This window comes from Ictidomys tridecemlineatus, chromosome 5, assembly GCF_052094955.1.
Source record: "Ictidomys tridecemlineatus isolate mIctTri1 chromosome 5, mIctTri1.hap1, whole genome shotgun sequence".
Classification (NCBI taxonomy): Eukaryota; Metazoa; Chordata; class Mammalia; order Rodentia; family Sciuridae; genus Ictidomys; species Ictidomys tridecemlineatus.
This window is the reverse complement of record NC_135481.1, coordinates 173538468-173557684: the sequence shown is the minus strand read 5'-3', so window position 1 is coordinate 173557684 and position 19217 is coordinate 173538468. Positions and strand designations below refer to the sequence as shown.

General features: G+C 48.7%; 1 long non-coding RNA gene across 1 annotated transcript; it reads left to right on the top strand.

The window, feature by feature from the left end:
• The first annotated feature begins 11685 nt into the window (after window positions 1-11685).
• Window positions 11686-18034, top strand: LOC144378076 (uncharacterized). Its single transcript, XR_013439599.1, has 2 exons — window positions 11686-11811; window positions 17557-18034. It is a non-coding gene; the product is annotated as an uncharacterized LOC144378076 (long non-coding RNA).
• The last annotated feature ends 1183 nt before the right edge of the window (window positions 18035-19217 follow it).

The window sequence follows — 19217 nt, the reverse complement described above, 5'->3', positions numbered from 1 at the left end:
TGTGTCTGCGTGGTTAACCAGCCCTCTCCTCTGACTCAGCCTTGGCTTTACTCCATGCTTCTCACCCTGTGGGAGCAGAGGCGTCATCTCACAGGTAACAGCTGCCTGATTTAAATCCCACCTGTGCAGCTGGTAACACACCTCCCACTTAATAGACGGGTGTGCATTCGGAGAGGCTGGCAAGAGTAAGAGGGCAAACAGAGGAAGGGAAAGCATTGATTTGTTCAGCCCAAATCTCCTCATCTCTCCACAGCCAGGCCCTCTGGCTAAACATGGAGGATGCAAAGCCAAGGCAGTCTCCAAGTCCACGTTGGGGCTGGGGGAAAACAGGGTGCAGATGAAATCCAAGGGGTGGGGATTTCACAAAAGAAAAGGTACCAGCTTTGAAGTCAGAGAGGTTCAGGGTTCTGTTTCTGTCTCATCCAACTCCTAACTTTGGGCAATAAAAGTGAACTCTTTTTAGACTATTTTTAAGCTTAAACCTGTTAAAATAGCAAATGGAGAAAAAAAATTTGAAAACAGGTAAGGTATGAATCTCAAAATGTCAACTCAAAGGCCAAATAGTGTTTGGCTCATCCAGCGATTTTGCAAAATTAAAAGAAAAATCGGGATGACTTAGGTTACTGATTTTCTAGAAATATATTGGTTCTTTAAGAGAAGATCAAGGTTCATTCATTGACTTCCACTGGCTGAACTGGAGTAAGAGAGAATGATCCTCTTTCTTGGAGCAAAAAACTGGGAAAATTATATATATATATAAAACAGCAGTTGTCAAGGCGTCGGACAGCAGGCCATCCCCAAGAGGCATGGAACAGAAAGTGAGAACAGAAGCCCAACCATTGCCCAGCTGACTCTTGCAGAGAGTGCTCAGGCCAGGGCCCAGGAGAGGGAACCCACCGGAGCTCAGTGCTCTCCCTGAGTTCAGGAGACACAACTGGGAGGCTGCTGGGTTTGAATATTTCTGTCCTTAACCTCCACGATAGCAGCAGGGCATTTGGGGAGGTTTTTGGGTCATGGATTGATGCTGCCATAAAAGGGCTTGATGGAGCGAGTTCATCCTTTGGCCCTTCCACCTTCCTCCATGTGAGCACACAGCATTCCTCCCCCACAGAGGAGGCGGCTTTCAGGGCGCCATCTTGGAAACAGAGACTGGGCCCTCTTCAGACGCTGAAGCTGCTAGTGTCCTGGCCCTGGACTTCTCTGCCCCCTGATCTGAGAAATCAGTTTCTACTCCTTAAAAATTGCCCATTCTCAAATATTCTGTTTCAGCAGCACAAATGCACTAAGACAGGGGCCAAGGTGGCTAAAGGTCACAGGGCAGGTATCATGGAGAAGAGAGATGGAGAGGAAACGAGGGAGAAGGAAATGAACTGTGCATGTGCAAGAGCAAACGTGAGCTCTGGAGATCAGCAGAGGGACTTACAGTCTTCCAAGTGCGGAGGAACACGTGCATGTGTGGAAACACTGAGGCCAGGAAGGGGCCACCTGGGAGCATTAGAGGGAGCAAGCCCAGGAGTCCACACGGGGCTGAGAATAATCCCTGTCCTCAGCCAGAGGAGAAAACCTTATAACCTACAGGGCAATAGGCAGAGTATTCACTCAAGTGTTTTTGCCTCATTAATGGGGCAAAAATTAGCTCTAAATTGAGTATTGTTCTGGTCCTACCTCATAATGCTTAAAAACAAAGATTAAACTGATCTCAAGTAACTTTGTGTTCCAGAAAAAGCTCAAAACATATATAGAAATTAAAAAACAAAAATATAGCACCCAACAGAGTAACATTCTCAATATCTGGTATCCACTAAGAAATTTCCAGGCAGGCAGAGAAGCAGGGAAATTCAACTCATTAACAAAGAGAAAATTCAATCATAGGACACTGACCCAGAAACGACATAGATGATGGAACTGATGAAGACATTAAAACAGGAGCCACAGCTGTCTTTCATATACTGAAGAAGCCAGAGGAAAGGCAGGATGTTAAGATGTGACATGGAAGAGAGTACAAGAACTCACAGAGACTGGGGATGTTAACTTGAAGGTAAAATCATAGAAACCATCCAAAAGGAAATTCAGAGGTGGGGGGGTGAGTAGGAATAAAAATCAGGAGGAAAAAGATGATTCAGTGAGCCACAGGACAACTTGAAGCAGGTTCTGTATTTCAGAGGGGGGAGTGGAGAGAGAGAGAGAGAGAGAGAGAGAGAGAGAGAGAGAGAGAGAGAGAGAGAGAGAGAGAGAGATGGGGATGGGGAGAGAGAAAGGGAGGAATTAGACTTCTAAGGACAAATAAATTATGGTGCAAAAATTTCTACTCTTGATGAAAACTCTTAACCCATAAATCTAAGGAGCTCCATGAACCCCAAGCACATTGACTTACCACAGTTCTCCTCCTACCTCCAGATGACGTGGTGCCACTTCACCTTACAATGTCCCGCTTAAGAATCTTCTAACATCATACTCCCACGTCTCCCCTCCTGGCCTTAGAGAAGCATTAAGAAAATGTCATGAGACCCATTATGATCAAATTATTCAGAACCAGATATAAAGAAAAAAATCTTTAAAAGCAATCAGAAAACAAACAAACAAAACCGTGCCACAGATAAAGGAACAACTAGAAGGCAGGCGTCCGAATTCTCCAAAGAAACAATGCAAGTGAGAGGACCCTGCAGTCAGTCACGTCTTTTGAAATATTTTTTTCAAAGATCAACCTCAAATTCCACATCCACAAGAAGACAGCTTTTAAAAAAAGGAAGGCAAAATAAAAATGTCTTCAGGTTTGCAAAAGCAGAAAAAATTCATCACTAGCATACCTGTAGGTAAGAAATGGCAACGGAGTTCTTGAAGCAGAAAGAAAATGATACTGGACGGGGGTTCTGGAGCTACAGGAAGGAACGAGAACACTGGGAATGGTAACTACGTGGAAAAATAAAAATTCTTTTTCTTTTAATTTAAAAAATCACATTAAAAATAAGATCAAGTATTTAAAGCATAATAATAATGTTCTGGGGGGGGGGTTCAGAATAATTGTATAATCCTACAACAGTAGCACAAAGGCCAGGAGGCAAGTGGGAGCTTAGCACTGTCTGGTTTGATGCTATGTGAAGTGGTGTGATGTCACTTGAGGACAGGCTGCACTGAATTAAAGATGTATATTACAAGCTCCAAACCACTGCTAAAGTAACTCAGTGATCACTGAGATGGGCATGTAGCTCAGAGCTAGAGCACTTGCCTGACATGTGTGAAGTCCTGGGTTTGATCCCCAGCACCACAAAAGGGGAGGAGGTGGGCTAACAACTAATAGGACAAACAGGAAACAAAGAGCAGCGTGGTCAATTTAAGCCCAACTGTGTCAGTTATCACATTAAATGTCAATGGTCTAAACATCCCAGTTAAAGTGGCAGAAATTGTCATATTGGATTAAAAATCAAGACTCATAATATGCTTCTGCTAAGAAACCCACTTTCAATACAACCAGGTTAAATGTAGGAAAAGAGATGTCCTACTAACTGTAGCCAAAAGAAGGCAGGTGTTACTATCTTAACAGATAAGATAAATTTCAGAACAAAGAGGAACCTCTGGGATGAAGAGTTATTTTATAATAATAAAGGGTCACTTCTCTAAGATACCAATGCCTGGCCCCATCCCCTAGAAATTCTGACTTAGCGGGTCTGGGGTCCACCTGTGCTTGGTAGCTTTCAACACCTCCCCAGGTGCCTCCAGCTGAGAACCCCGTCTCCATCTGGCCCCTATGGATTGCCTGCTTGGTTCTTGATGGCCCTGTAGTAGCTGCAGGAAATGATAACAGCCGACTCTTGTGGACAGTCCCGCAGGCCTGCTGGCGCTTAAGAGCTTGAGATGCACTCTCTCATCTAATCCTTCCAACCGCCCCGTCAGGTTGGTAGGAACATTGTTCTGAGATAGAAATGTAGGGATACAAAGGGAACTCCAAGTCTCTGAAGAAAACAAAACAAAACAAAAAAATCTCTGTCAAATAATAGAACCAACAACTCATGAACAACAGGTAAACAGGACAAAGGAGAGGCCTGAGGGACAGAAAAGGACCCGGAGGTGAAGACCTATTAAACACCCATCAGTTACTGTGTGATCCACGGTTCCCTGTGAGTTTCTGGGAGGTAGGCCTCCATAGAAAGAGACCATTCACAGGGTGAGTGCAGGGGTTGACTCAACCGTGATCCTCTGACTATAACCCTGTGACCTGTCCCCACTGCCAGAGACTGATGTAAGATGACATTCCATATCAGGCCAGACCCCTCCGATGGGAAAACGTGATTTTGGTCAATATTTTCCAACCATGAGAGAAGCTGAGCCCCTTTGGATCACACATATTTCACTTAATTACTTTCCCTAATGGAAACTTGACCTTAAGCTCTGGTGGCACATTCCACTCTCAAGATGGCGCCCATTCTGCTCTGAAGGCGCATGCTTTTACTCTCCTTCTATGCTACTAACTTCCTTCTATGCTACTAAGACCCGACTGGCCCTTAGGTTCTTTCCTGTGATGGATTCAAGCCTCTAGAAGGTTCAAGAAGAGCCCTCCTTGGTACCCTTCCCTTGTAGCCTGGCTCTGACATCCCACTCTGCTGTCCTGGGACATGTGATCCTTTCCCTGCAGGGCCAAGGGGAAGACAGGACCCTCTGAGCCAGGGACTGAGGATGAAGATGTCCCAGCAGGTGCTCCAGCAATGTCAGTGCAGCGTGGCCTGAGTCAGCCTCACCAAGCGCCTGCTGGCACCTCTGAAGGGATCTTTGAGGTTCTTGGCTCGGATCCCAGAGTCTACCTGTCAGCCCAACAGCTGGGTGGCACCTGGGCGACACAGCCCACCCTCGGGACGGTGTTTTTCTCGTTAGCTTCAGAGACAGGATCCCTCTGTGAAGACAATGCCTTGGAAAGCAGCCCCAGATGCCAAGCCACCAGATTGTCTTCCAGGTGCCGCGAGGTTGGCCTTTGTCAAATGCCTGTCGAGTTGCTCTCATGGTAGGATAAATGACCAGGCTGCATCCACCATCTCCGGGGACCTAGGAAGAGTTATGGGTCTAATCCACATCCAAGCATCCATAGAGATATTTTGTTTGTTCACTCATTTGTCTGCAGGATGTTTATGGAGCACCTTCTGTGCTCGCTGCGTCCAACACAGAGAATACAGTGAAGACTGACGAGGCTTCTGCCTCCCAGGGGCTCCCTGCCTAGTAAAAAGGAGACATGCATCAAAGCACAATGACTGTCGGAATAACAGTCGTGACAAGGTCTAACGGATGCACCCCGTCGTGTTTTGAAGGATGATCAGGAGTCTTCCGGGGGACACAAGCCGAGGCTGCAGTTGTGAAGAAGCAGGGGGGATAGGGGCAGGTGGTTGGGGTCTTCTGGGGCTCCGTTAAGCACGAGGCAAGCCTGGAGACGTGGAATGTGCCAGATGGCAAAGGGCTTTGAGTGCCTGGCTGGGGAGGTCACACCTGACCTCCTGTCCTGGAACAAGGTGCCCTTGAAAGGCACCCTGGAGGTGAATGACATGAGGATGTTGCACCTTCAGAAAGGACACTCCCCAGGCAGAGGCACGGTCACATAGGGGCGGCAGTGGCCACTAGAAGCAGAGATGGGAGACGGGCGGGCAGGCAGGTACTGACAAGAGGAAATGGGGGCTTGAGTTGGATAAATGTCAGTCTGGCTAACAAGGAGAGGTTGATGGGGTGAGGTGGAGCAGGCGTAGTTTAGTCACAGTGATGGGGTAGCTGTTCTTCTTGTCATTCATCACTACGCCTTGGAGGTTGGAACTGGCTTTTACCTAGCTCTTAGATTTTAGGGTCAGCTGGGCATGGTGGCACATGCCCGTAAACCCAGTGACTTGGGAGGCTGAAGTAGGAGGATCTCAAACTCAAGGCCAGCCTCAGCAATTTAACAAACCTCTGTCTCAAAATGAAAAATAAAAAGGGCTGAGGATGTGGCTCAGTGGTTAAGACCCCTGGGTTCAATCCCCAGTACTTAAAAAAAAAAATTTAGGGTCAACACGAGGACCGAAAGAATGGATGAGTGGATGGACAGAGGGAGGAATTTTTGGAGGAATAGATGAATCGATGGAGGGAAAGAAGACAGGATGGATGGAGAGATGGATGGAAACATGAGGGACTGATGGAAGGATGGATGGACAGATGGATGGTTGTTTGTGCAAACAGCAAAGTATATGGAGTGATGAAGTTATGGGTAAATGAGTGAATGATTGATGCAGTAAGAGAACGAGTAAATAAACAGGTGGATAAATAAAGGAGTGAGTGATCTTACAGATGAGTAAGTGAATGGATAATTGGCTGGATGAGTGAATAAGTAAATGGGGAAACAAGGGATTGAGAGAATGATTGAATAAATAAATAAAATCTTTGCCTAAATAAAATAAAGATCTACAGGACAGGTGAATGAGTTAATAAACAGACGATTGAGCAGCTGACCACCGACGGAAGACCGTGTGTAACCTGGGCCCTCAAGCAACATGGGTAGGCCCAAGGTGGTCATCTGACTGCAGACACTCTGGTGTCCTCAGTGCTTAGAACAGCCTCTGGTGCATACAGTAGGTGCTCCATTGACCCTTGAGGAATAAATGAAGACTGGTCAATGAGCTGACCCAGTGCCGAACTAAACACGGGCTGGTATCGAGAGACTGGGTTCAAATCCTCGCCCTTCCCCTTTCAATGACGTCATTAGAGCTCAGCCTCTCTCTTCTCTGGGCCTTGGTTTCCCCATCATGGGACCATTGTCTTCCTCTGTCAAGTCTATCGTAAAGACGCCCCAAGAAGAACCACAGAATCCCAAGGCAACAGTAGGGACCCAGCACGTGCTGGTTCACGCCACTCCCCACCCCCCCCCATGCTTTCCGCACTACTGGAGATCACTTCTGGACTTTTGAACATATTACGAAGCCCCTCCTCTGCCTCCTCTCTCTTGGAGTCAATTTATCATTTACTCGTCCAAGCAACTGAACTTAACCTGCAGCGCCTCCCCAGATTCGGTCAAAGGAGGCAAAGACTCTCTTCCTTTGACCAAAACTTGGGTCAGGCTTCTCTGAGTCCTCTGTCCTCCCGGACTCCAGTTTGAGAAGAACCTTACGTCAGTTCATAGAAAACCTCCCCCTTGGTATCTGGTCACACATCTTCCCACTCCGGCCCACCTGCAGCGATAATCCTATCGAGTGGGTTTAGCCAGAAACTCTTGTCCTTGATGTTTCCCTCAAGATTTTTCATCTGCTGGCCCCACCCTGCTCCTTGGTTAGAAATCCCCACTGTACAAACGACTGCATACGTGTGTACCCCCTTTGTCCCGCTTGGAGTCACGCTTCAATCTAGTCTCTCTCCCCCACCACAAGACCCCCTTTGCAGGGGGCCCTACACCCGAGGCCAGGCTCCCCTGGAACAAAGTCCGCCTCACCATCTTTAACAAGGGCCATGAATAATTTTTTCTTAAGAGGCTGCATTCACAAAACACTCTTTCACTTAGGCATTTCGATCTTTCTTGAGAGCCCTCCATATTTATAATTTGTGGGTTTTCGCTTTCATCGTCATTATTATTTAAAACTTCCCCCCAGAGCTTCAGGCACAGCTAGGTAGACAGAATATTTGGGGACCTGTTTTTATCTTCATATTTAGTTTTCAGTGGAGGAAAGGTGGGATGGATAGAGAGAGGGGTCGGGGGGGTGGGGGGAGGACTTTGTACTTGAGTGAGGCTGAGATTTCTGGAAGCCAGCTATCCAAGGTCATTCTCTGCTGGTGCCCTCTGAGAGCTATAGCAAGCCTTATTCCTTTTCTTTAGTGAGAAAATTACTTAATCATTTGCCGCCAAAGGGAAAAGACAGCGCTGAGAACATATTTTAGCAGAAAGCACCAAGACTTTTCATCTTAATGCTAACGACCATCTCTTTAGATTCAATGGGCCCCTGAGTTCTCTCCTTAAATTCTCATTTCTTTTTTCTGCTGGAGTTGGAACCCTTGAGATCCCCTGATCAGAGGGGGAACCTTCTTCAACGCGTATTGCTCCGTGTCGCCACGAGGGGGCGCTCCCAGACCAGACACAGGCGGCTGCAGCCACCGGCCTCGCTGCTGCCATCTATCTGCACAGGCTTGTCTGGGAGGGTGGGGCGGGGTCCCCTGCCCGATGAAGATCCCCATAAAGTTCAGATGCAGCCCTAAAGACTTGAGCAAGGTCACTACAGAGGAGCGGGATGTGCCTTGAGACTTTTCAGGAACTAAATTGAGGACCTACTATGTGCCGGGGCTTCCTAGCATAAAAACTGAAGGCCTGTAGAGGATGCTGAGGATCCAGCGGACACTTGACCTTGGCAGCTGTCCCTGCGATCGATGTGTTGCTAAGCAAGGAGGGGGTCTCAGCTGTGACTTAGCTGCAGCGAGACCCCAGGTGAACTCAACAAGTGGGCACTGTGCTGCCACCAGGTGAGGGACTGGTTGTTGGCACCCCCAGGTCTTCAGTGGGAAGGGGACAGTTTTTATGAGAAGAAAACTACCCAGGCTGGTAGTCACTGTGTGGTAAAGGGACAAGCAGGAATTTTGGGGTTACCTACAAGCCCCAACTTAGTTCCTAAGTGAGCTCAGGAAATGTCAATGTGGGAGAGGTTTTTTTGTATGCAGAAAAGTTTCCTTGTAAGTAATTGTTATTTAATTAGCATTCAATGTACTACAGTGGCTTTTAAAAAGACTAGTCATTCTTAAGCCTTTAAGCTCAATTTACAAAACTTATTATTCTTTTTCTACACAGTCACTTCCAAGGGGCTTTTGATTAATGGTCAGTGGACTCGGTGAAACCATCCATCTCACTTACAAACTTGGTTAATTAAATTATCTCGAACATTTTACGCAGGACTTTCTCATTTAACGGATTCAATTTCCTTTTTTTAAACACCTTCCTCCGCTGACCTGACAAGCCAAACTTTCCAAAGTCAAACCACTTTGGAAAAAAAAAAAATCTAATTTAAAAACTTCAACAATAGCACATCTCAAGATCTCTTCTACATCCTGGTCCCGTGAATAAGTTTAGTGTGAGAAGATTCATGTGTCTCTTGACGGAAGAATCACAAAGTCTGAAATCAATTACACATTTTAAATTGGAGTCTCAAGGCTAATTTGTTCATACTCGATGCAAAAGAAAAAAAAAACCCTTTTCAATGTTCTGAATACTTTAAATACCAAATATATAACAATATGGATTTGATTTCTAAACCTTTTCAGGGTAAAAGGCATTTGCCCGGAGTTACAGTTTGGATCTGAAATGTCCCCAAGGTTCAGGTGTTGAAGGTGTGGTCCCCAGCTGGTGGTACTGTTGGAAAATGATGGAAACGTGGGAAGGTGAGGTCTACATGGGGGACATAGGCCACTGGAGGATCCTGGGATCCGGGACCCTGGCCCTTTCCACCCTCCTCTCTCTCCCTCTGATTGGTGGCCATGAGGTGAACTTCCTGTCATTATGTTCTGCTCACCAAAGGCCCAAAGCCATGGCACCAAGTCACCATGGACTGAACCAATGAGCCACAATCAATCTTTCCCCCTTTTCCATTATCTCGGGTATTTGTGTCACCGGGGTGGAAAGCCAATAAGCCCAGTGAGGAGAAAGTTCTCCATCCCCACAGGAGCTGGGATGAGCTCTCTAGCCCAGGTTCCATCCCAGGGGCAAAAGTTCCATATGATGGCAGAAACCAATATCCATGCTCCCTCTGCCTCCTTAGAAGTAGGACCTCAGGCTCTGAACGGGCATTTGGCCACCTGGAATAAAGATGGCACTCCTCAGCCTCCCTTGCTGCTGAGTGTGGCCGACAGTCCAGCCAGCGAGATCAAAAATGTTAAGTGGCCACGTCCAGAATCCTCTCTGAGAAGACAGCAGGAGTGTGTGTCCCTTCCCCTTTGGTTTATCCACTCCTCCATCTGGCCATCGGGACCTTAGGTGTGATGCTGGACTTTGGTCACATCCTGGACCTGGAGGAACGGGGCCCCCCTCTGGGCTGGAGGGGTAATCTAGAAGGATCCCGGGATTCTGGTGACTTCATGAAGCTACCCATCGGTTCAGCCAGGGATGGATCGTTGGAGAGATTTCTTCCAGCGCCAGCTTCTTGGCCATGCGATTTCACCCTCTTATCTCCTGCCTCCCCTGAGTCTGGTCTTGTCCTGACACTTGTTTTGATCAGTGACACGTGGCAAAACTGGCACTGGGCAGCTTCTGAGGCTGGGCTTTCTGGGGGCCATACAGCTTCTACATCTGAGCACTTGGAGGGCCGAGCTGAGACCCTCGTGTGGAGGAGCCAGTCTAGCCTACGGCAGGACGCGGGTCTCCAGCCAGGAGCACCAGCTGCCAGGCACTCGACTGAGCCCCTGCGGAACCTTCCAGTTGAGACAGCCCTGCGGCTCTGGCTGCAGCTGCGTGAGGGAGCCCAGGCCGGATCCACAGGGGAAACAACACTCCGCCAGTGCACAGAATACGAGACATAAATTGTTGTTTTCAGCCAGAGTTTCAGGGTGGTTTGTTTATGCAGCTCAATAAAATACCGGTTCTAACTCTTTCTTGAAAAAAAAAATTAATCCTATCTGAGCTACGGTTGTTTTGAGTCTTAAGTGAACCAAATCCTGACGGATCTGTAGACCAGAGATTTTTGCTGGGATGTGATACCTCGGTGTCTGGGATTATTCTCTCTTGCTGGTGATGGATGGATATGCGGAGCCCTTTTTTAATTGGTTGCCATGGCAACAAGGGACTCTGTTTCCTCTGAAGAGGTTGATTTTGTGGGCAATTAGATTCTGGCCATACCATTACCTAATTCTTCTGTGTGATCTAAGACGACAACCACCCCCCCACACACACACTCCCTGCCTTGTTCTGCCCCCTCCCCCCCCCACCTCAGAAGGTCAAAGCTGCTTCCTTTGCTAATCTCTTTATTGCCTAATTGAATTCTGAAGCTGTTTTTTGCCTGTGCCGTCTGCCCAGGCTGTGACTCCAATAGATATTGACTGCCTTTTTTTTTTTCTTTTTGATTCTGCATCTCTCTCTTTCTGGGCTCTGGGTGATACTCTCCCCAGAGTCAAGTTAGGGAATAAAGGTTTTTCTCACTCTGAGCCTCGGTTTTCTTCTGTGCGAGATGGAGACCACACACGGACCTGATGGGGTGTCTGGCTACAAACTCCTACAAACTCTCAGTCTCTTCACTCCCTGCTCTGAGGTCCCAAGTGACTTCCAGACCTTGGGTGATCAAAGCTCAGTGGCTTGCTGTGGCCAACAGGGCTGCGAGCTCCCGGCCTCCTCCACCCCACAGCAGCCATGCTAGGCTTCGGCTGCTCCCCAGGCCCCCCCCCCACCCGGGGTGTCAGTCAGCTTTGCATCTTTGTGACCAAGACACCTGACCAGGACAACTTCAGACAGGGAGAGATCTGTTTTCGCTCCTGGTGTTATGGTTTGGATGTGAGGTGTCCCCGAAAAGCTCCCGCGTGAAACAGACCAAGAAGGATGATTGGGTTGTAAGAGTCTTAACCCAATCCAGTGATTTCATCCCCACAGGGATTAACTGAGTGCTGACTGAAGTCGGAGGGGGTGGCTGGAGGAGGTGGGAATTGGGGCGTGGCTTTGGGTGTGTGTCTGTATGTGGGTGGAGTCTCTCTCTCCTCTCTCTCTCTCTCTCTCTCTCTCTCTCTCTCTCTCTGCTTCTTGATCACTGTGATGTGCGCTGCTTCTCTCTGCCACACTCCGCCATGATGTTCCGTCTCACCTCGAGCCCTGAGGAACAGAGCCGCCTTCTGTGGACTAAGACCTCTGACACCGTGAGCCCTCACACACTCTTCCCCCTCTATAGCTGTTCTGGTCAGATCCTTTAGGCACAGCACAAGCCGACGAAAACGCCTGGTTTCAGAGGCCCCGGTCTATGGTGGGTTGGCTCCAAGGCAGGAACATGGCGGAAGGGAGTGGCTGAGGAATGCTGCTCAGCTCAGGGCATCCAGGAAGCAGAAAGAGGGGTACGGAATGGATCAGGGACAGATGTAGCCCCCAAAGTCATGCCCCCAGTGACCTGCTTCCTCCAGCCACACCCACCTACCTGTAGTTTTTACCACCTCCCAGTAAGTCCATTCAAATGATTACTTCATCAAATGGATTTATCCACTGATGAGGTCAGAGCCATCATGATCCAATCATTGTCTAACAGCCTCACCTTGGAACCTTGCTGCATTGGGGGATTATGCTTCCAATACGGGAGCCTTTGGAGAGACCCAAATCGTAGCACGTACTGTACCCCAACCTCAGGGCCTTTGCCCCTGCCAGGGCTCTCTCCCCAGCCCAGAATGCCCTCTCTCTGCTCTTTCCTGCCTGTCTTTTTCTTCATCCTTTTTTATTGGGGGAGGGGGGTGCTTGGGATTGAACCCAGGGGCACTCGACCACCGAGCCCCATCCCCAGCCCTATTTCATATTTTATTTAGAGACAGAGTCTCACTGAGTTGCTTAGTGCCTTGCTGTTGCTGAGGCTGGCTTTGAACTCAGGATCCTCCTGCCTCAGCCTCCTGAGCCGCTAGAATTACAGGCTCTTCCGGTCTTTTTAAAATGCCATCTCCAAGGGGCCATGTTCCTTGACCATATTGTCAAAAGAGCCAGCTCTTTCATGTCACCCCCACCTGTCAAAAGTAATAATAAAAGTAGCATAATTAAATGATGACTGAAATCAATAATGAAAGCTCTTAGTTGAAAACTTTGGTCCACAAAAATCCTGCACATGGATGTTTCTAGCAGCTTTCTTCAATCACGATCAAGACATGGAAGCACCCGAGATGACCTTCAACCGGGGGAGGGACGAACCGCGAGCCACACATCCAACCGAATGTTATCCAGACAGAAGGAAGTGAATTCTCAAGTCACAGAGAGGCCGGGAGAGCCTCAAGAGCGCGTGTCTAAGTGGAAGAAGCCGGTCTGCCAAAGGCTACATGCTGCCTGGCTCCAACTACATGACACTCGGAAAAGGCGCGACGAGGGAGACGGTAAAAAGATCAGCGGTTGCCAGGGATTTCCAGAGCAAGGTATGAACAGGTGGAGCACAGGGACCCTGAGGACTGTGGAACTATTATTCTATGTGCTACCACAGCGGCAGGTACATGTCATTGTACATTTGTCAAAACCCATAGATTATGTAGCACAAGGAGAAAACTCGAATAATGTGTCAGTACTGTCTCATGGATTGGAACAAATGTCCCCCAGGAATGCAGGATATGGTGGGGGAAACTCCAGATGTTGGGGGAGACGAAAGGGTACCTAGGCACTCTGTGGACTCCACTCATTTTTTTTTCTGTAAACCTAAAATTAAAAAATAAAGCATTAATTTTCGGGTTTTTTTTTGGGGAGGGGGATACAAGTGATTGAACTCAGAGACACTCGACCACTGAGCCACCTCCTCAGCCCTATTTTGTATTTTATTGAGAGACAGGGTCTCACTGAGCTGCTGGGCTCCATGCTTTTGCTGAAGCTGGCTTTGAACTTTCGATCCTCCCGCCTCGGGCTCCTCCTGCCTCGGCCTCCCGAGCTGCTGGGATGACAGGCGTGCACCTTCTATTAATGTTTTTCAAGATTAAAGACCTTATTGCATGTAACTTATATAAAGGACGATGGACTTTATCTGTTCCTGCCTCATCCTCTGCAGCAGGAGCTGTGGGGCAGTCCTGCTGGTGAATGATCCAGCTAGCCAGTTGACAGGACGGCGTTGACACAGAGTGGCGTTCATTCCCTGGCCATAGGGTGGACCATGCCACTCACCCTGACACCCTTGGAGTAAGCGCCAAGCTCATTACTACAGGGCACAAAGCCTGTTGTGACCTGAGATCGCTGCAGCCCTGCCCCATACAGCTCCCTTGGTGATGCTGGACGACACTCTGCTGCCTGGGGCTTGGGGGGGGGGGGAGGCAGTTTCCAGCGCTCTTTGAAACCTTCCAATTCTACAGCAGAGTAAGGCTCCTTTTGGAACTGTAGAGTGTCAATCGCCGTCTGATGCTTGCAAAGTGTCCTTTTTTGTGTGTGCTGTCTTGAGCAGGTTCACAGTGTGCCCTCCTGTGGTGTTATTTCTTGAATTTATAGTTCCACCACTTTTATTAGTGGGACATATTCTCTATTTTCCACTCATGGCAATAACATCGAGTTTCCTTCGTAAATCAAATTACAGAGTTTTTTAAAAAAGTAAGTCATTACAGAAAAGTGTTAGGAAATGGTAATGCCCGTGCGGGCTCTGGCAGAGGCGACCTAGATGTCTGAGTTTGAGAAACACTAGTTGAATCTCGGTGGCCTTTTAGCAATGACTGCTTGTGACGATGTGGTTCATTGAAGCTCATCAGTTGGAATACATCCATCGCAGGGTTATCGACAGCAGCAATAGCAATATAATCGCACCGTAAGCAACTCAAACGTCCATCCCATAGGAACCGCAACCATTGAATTTTTCATCCAGGATTCTTTCAAAAGTGCAAGAGATACGATTCATAATAACAACAGAATGAAGTCACAGCCTTGGAAAATCAAAGGCAAACCAGGTATTCGTTCCCCCCGCCCATCAGGAATGCTTCAGGAAAGTGTGGCATATCCAATTTGTCAACTGTTGTGATTGTGCAGATTTATAACTCACACTTATGAAGAATGTGTAAAAAAATATATATATAATGTTACATGAGAAAAGCGCATCCTCCAGGATTCAGAGATGAGTAACCACCCTGGGAGGAGATATTGTAAAATGGATTGATGATTGATATCTTTGAGAGGAGATCAAGGGGGATAGCTGTTTTCTATATTGAATGCTTAGGTATAAATGTTCATGCTTCATCTTGTCCAAGAAAACTCTGATTCAGTGCATGTGGGGCCATGTCATTTCTTTGACTGAAATCCTCCACTTGGCAGCTTCCCGTTCATGCACCGCTCCCCAGAGTAACTCTTCATGTAGTTGCCATCGGTGTTTGCTCTGTGGGATCTCCCCGGCTCACCTGAGTGCAGAGGCCCCCACTGCGCCTTGGCCCAGGGGAGGACTCAGTGAGCATTCACTGTCTGAACCCGGACCATTGGTTAATTTCACGTGAACGTTCTTGATGCTTTTCTGGACTTTTCAAATGTTTCTAAATGGGCAAGAGACATTATTATGGTCTGTAAAATCGATAAGGAAATTGAATAGCAATATTCCCTCATGCCTTAAAAATACAATTCGATTTGCACAAATTTGATTTGCAGATTTGCCAATGATGCATCTTTTATGTAAACGCAGTCCTCATTCAGAGGCCTTCTCCCAGGGAGTTCAAACCCCGAGGCCACATTTCTCAAGACTGAGATAGAGGGTGGCGGGGTGGCGCTCTGAGCTGCCCTCCTCCTCCATCCCATCAGTTCTCCAGGCCGACTTCTCCACTGCCACCTGGCACACACTGAACTCACCCCGACCTGATGAGCCAGGGAGCTCGGTCCACCCAGGGGCCACGGTCTGATGCCCATGTCTGCTGGATCGGAAAAGAGTGTTGTGACGGTGGCTTTGTTCCCAAGGGGAAAACAAAACTCCCGTGCTGTTCCTGGTCACCTCTGTCTCTTATCCTTACTTTGGATGGTGCCATTTACTGGAAGATCCCCTCAGACTCCCTACAGCCTTCCCCCCCCCATATCAGCCACCACCATCTCTTTACATCCAGCTCAGACCATGTCTCTCCTGTGCTTACTCCATTTCATCGTAGGTCAAAAGTCAAGGTCATTTCCAGGGCCCTCAGGTTGGGCAACAATATGATCAACGGTCCAGACCAGGATGCTTGGATTGCACAAGAGGCTCCACCATTGCCAGGGTAACAGAGGGCACAGGGACAGTGCTGAGATGCAGGAGGCCCTATACCAGCTGGTCCCCTTGATTCCGCAGCCTTGTTGCCCACCCTCTGCCTCTGCACGCCAGCTGTTCCTTTCTCCCCTGGGCAGAACAGCCTCGCACCCTCCTCGGGGCCTGTCTGTGCACTTGCCCTTCCCCCGCCCACCCAACCCTGCCTGCACAACCGCAGGCTCCCCACTCCATCTCCGACACATCTCGTCACGTGTCACCCTTCGGGTGAGGCCTTTGTGACCTCTCTGAGTGACCGCTCCTGCTCTCCACCAGTGGCACCCTTACTCTTGCTTTTCCTTCCCACCTCTCGGAACCACCTGACACCCTGAGACCTACTGAGGACTTTGCCCAATCACCACTGAATCCCCTGGTGCTCATCCAGTGCCGGGTATACAACAGGTGCTCCATAAATGTCTATCAGAGACCAGATGGCCTCAAGTGGAGAAGACACGGACACTGATTACTCAACAACTTTGGGCCAGACGCCACCCTTGTCTTCTCATCCCTGACCTCTTCCTACCCTGCAGGGTAGAATCCATCACTGTCCTTTCAAGATAAGGACACGGAAGCTGTGTTGGGCATTTCCTGGCGGATGCAGATCAGATACTAGGCATCAGCTCCTGAGAGGACAAGAGATCCTACGATATTGTTAACATCATTTCACAGAAGAGAATCTGTGTCCTGGAGAGGTCTCAGGCCACCTCCCACAGCGGGCTAGCAGGGCGCGGACGGTGCTCGGGTCTCCAGGCCCTGGACTCTCAGTCCAGTGCTCCTTCCTCAGGTTCAAAGGCTGCACGGCTCTCACCAGTAATCCAAGCACCACTTACCCACCCCCAGGCCCCAGGACAGGTGTCCTCCGGGGGCTGAGACAGACAGTTGCACATCGAGGAGGGAAACTTCCCGTCAGAGCGATGGAGAGTGAGGGGGGGCAAAGAATAATGGGCTTGGCTTAAGTTAGAGACAGGACAGGTGGCGGGAAGCATCCTAGGGGCACATTTGCATTTTAGGGGAGTAATTATAAATCTCCACAGCTAACGGGAGGCGACGTGGGCCCAGCACATGAATCAAGAATGTGAGATGACACCTATTAGGGAACCTTTGTTCCCAACGCAGTCATAGGGATCTCTGTTGTCTTCACTTTGGGGTCTTTAATTAGCAGACAAGCCCGGTCGGTCGCTGGGCTCATTTGTATGAAGGGCTCGGAGCTCGAGGGCCAGGGAGGAGCGGTCCAAATCCGAGGGATCATAATGACTGTCACGATCATTATGACGAGACGTTGCTCGCCCGTGGTGGTGTACAGCGTTGCCATGGGAACCGCTCGCCTATTAGTAACGTGCATTTTTTAAGGTTACTGGGACGTTGGCATCCCCTAACCAGAGCCGGCTCTGTGGTGGCTGCACGGTGGCCTTTGTGGCAGGACAAAGGGTCGGTGTTCTGGAAGGCCTGCCATGCTTTGGTCCTGATTCCAATTCTAGCTTGCTCCCTGTTCCCCACAAGCAGCTCATTAAAATGACCTTGTGGGACCCCGTGGGGGGCAGGAATGTCCTACACCGTGGACAGAGAGGTGGTCACACAGGGGTGTGTGTGCGCTCAGCAACTCCCTGGAGTCACTCCCTTAAGCACACTTTATGGTAGGCACGAGACACCTCAATGACAAATATTTATGTTTTAAATGTCACTGTCTTCTTACTCCCAATAGAACGTTTTCCCTTCTACAGGGATGTGTGCCTCACCCCAGAGACGTCCGACCCAACGCCACCAGGTACCGCCCTGTGAGAGGGGAACACAATGTATGACGCACACCTCCATCAGACCCTCCATCACCAGGCACCACCCTGGGAGAGAGGACCGCCATGGGTGTCACACACTTCCTGTGTGTCGCCAGCCTTGGAGACATTCCAGTACTGAGTCTTCGCTTCCATTTAGTGACGCCCATCTCTCTTCCCCCACTTGACAGATTGAAAACCGAGGCTCCGTGGAGAGCAGTGGCTTGCCCATGGGTCACACAGGGATGCGAGGTCTGAGCCCAGGTCCTCCCCGACCCCTCTACCCTCTGGACCTGCCTCGTGGTGACCAAGTGAGATAAGCTGAGGAACGGGAGGCCAGCGCGATAGTGTTTTGAAATCCGCAGCCCAGGGGAGTGTTTTTAAAAATTAAAATGAAGTCATTGAATAATGGCAAGAGAGTGATTTGTGTCATGCCAACATATTCTTGTTTGTCATGTTTTTAAAAACATGACTCGTCCACATCGAAACCCTGAGAGACGTCCTCTGTGGACCCAGGTGTCTGCAGTATCGTGCGAGTCAGGGTCTGGCTGCTCTGGGACCATGTTCCCGTGGCACAAACTCTCCAGCTTCTCCAGACCCCAGCAGCCGGCTCCGCTCACTCAGTGGGTGACCTTCTAGTGTCCAGTGGTCCAGCATTTGTCCCTCACCTACCAGGAGCCACGTTTTGATTTCCTTCTCCAGAATGACCCACTTCTTCCCCTCCTCCAGGTCACCTGTGGTTGAATTCAACCCTGTCTCCTGGACTGTCGATGTGGCTTGGTCCTGACCAATCAGAGCCCCACACTAATCTGTCCACATGATTGGCATTAGCTCGTGACTGGATATAGGAGCCAATGAGGTCTAATGAAATTTTGACTAGAATCACTGTGAAAATAGCACAGGGGACTTAAACCTGCATGGCAGAGCCTGGCGCTTCTGGAAGCCATCTAAAAGCACCTGGAACTTCACAATGAATCCAACACCCAGGAGAAAGGAGTCCCCTGATAGGAGGTGCTGAGGTTCTTAATGAGCTCCTCGATCAAGCTCTACCCAAAGCAAAACATTGCCGTACTTTTCATTTACATAAGCCAATGAATTTCCTGTTTTGTCTCTTCATTTAACCTGTTTGAGATAGTCAATATTTACTTGTTTGCAAGTGACAGAAAATCCTTCCCTAGGGGATCTCCCAGGCTAGCATACAGCAGGAGCGGGACCCAAAGGGTAAATGTGACGGGAATCTAAACGTCAACCGAACGCAAAGATGGGAATTTCCAATGCTGAATCGGCAAGGAGTGGCAACGTGTTGTGAGACCCAAGTCAATAAAATTATTCAGGCAGGTTAAAGTTTACTATCAATGTGTCCATTTTGGCCCAAGGTACGTGGTTGGATAAGATGAATCCAAACCTCAGTTTCCTTCCAACTTGATTTTCCAGCGAATATCAAGAATAGAATAGTCCAGAAAAAATGAGAAATAATACCCCATTTATGTATGATACACCAAAGTGCATAAGTGCATGCTACTGTCATGTATAACTAATTAAAACAAAAAATGAAAAAAAAGAGTAGCATATTCCTTAGAAAATGGTCTCCTCC